The 1303-nt window shown below is 39.1% G+C and overlaps 1 pseudogene; it reads left to right on the forward strand.

Annotated features, from left to right (window-relative positions):
• The first annotated feature begins 501 nt into the window (after nt 1-501).
• LOC133049740 (cytochrome c oxidase subunit 5B, mitochondrial-like) lies at nt 502-878 on the forward strand (annotated as a pseudogene).
• The last annotated feature ends 425 nt before the right edge of the window (nt 879-1303 follow it).

The following is a 1303-nucleotide window of genomic DNA, read 5'->3' on the forward strand; positions in this document are numbered from 1 at the left end:
CTAGACATAATACAATCACTGAGTTGGCTATCAGAAGAATTTTACTTATCTATGTATATCCAAACCTCATTGTTTCATATATTTAGAAGAAATGGTTTGATTTTGGGAAAGATGTGTATGTTTTTCAAAATTATGTTTTTTTTTTTCAAATTAAAGTCACTATATTTTGTGTAATGTTAATATTATAAATGTTAAAATCAAGTATTTCATAAATTAAACAATATGAAAATATACTATTATTTGGTGTTTGTAGCAGGCATGATGGGGCTTTCTAGGTGTCGCTAGTGGTAAAGAACCCACTGCTAAAGCAGGAGATGCAAGAGACATGGGTTCAACCCCTGGGTGGGGAAGATTCCCTGGAGGAGGGCATGGCAACTCACAGTAGTATTCATGCCTATAGAATCCCATGGGCAGAGAAACATGGCAGGCTGTAGTCCATAGGGTCACGCAGAGTCAGATACAGACTGCAGTGACAGCATGCCTGCTCACACAGGGAGCAAGATGGTGTCAGGTTTACTCTGCAGAGCTGAAACACTGACAGCACAGGTCATGAGGGCCCAAGGTCCCAGTGATGTCTCCATGGTGTGGGAGGTGGTGTTTTTACTGATAATGAGAAGGCAACTGGGCTGGAGAGGGAGAGCGTGCTGTCTGCAGACAAGGGACTGGAACCCTATATTATGCTTGCTCCAAAGGCAGCTTCAGGTACCAAGAAAGACCCTAATTTAGTCCCCTCCATCATCAAAAAGGGAATAGTGGGCTTCACCTGTGAAGAAGATAACCATGCTATCATCCAGTTCTGGCCACACAAAGACAAGGCCCAACCATGCCTGAGCTATGGAACCCATTACCAGCTGGTGCCCAACCAGCTGGTCCACTGAGCCCCTGCACTAACTCATCCAACATGTTGTGTAAAATTTCTTCTTTCCTACAAAGACTAACCATTACATTATCTCCTCCCCCCTAAAAAAAAATCTATTTAAATTTGTATTGCAGAGTTTGGGAGTCAGTTTAAATAATGTTCTCCATTAAAATTAAAATCTTCTAAATATGGATTCATGCTAGAAACTATGTAAAATTATTAATGATTTTTCTAATGAGAAGTTTCAATTTTAACACAAATTTTCATTTGTTTATCCTGCTAGGTCACCTATAAAATTTTCCTTTTCCTGAAGCTCCTAATATAACACACTTTGATGCAGTATATCAGTTTAGGAACTGCAAATCACACTGACTACTTATAATTTATTATTGACCATTGGGCAAAAATTTTCTTTATTTCAAGAAGGACTTGAATTGGGGTTAG

Source organism: Dama dama, chromosome 30, assembly GCF_033118175.1.
Source record: "Dama dama isolate Ldn47 chromosome 30, ASM3311817v1, whole genome shotgun sequence".
In the NCBI taxonomy this organism is placed as follows: domain Eukaryota; kingdom Metazoa; phylum Chordata; class Mammalia; order Artiodactyla; family Cervidae; genus Dama; species Dama dama.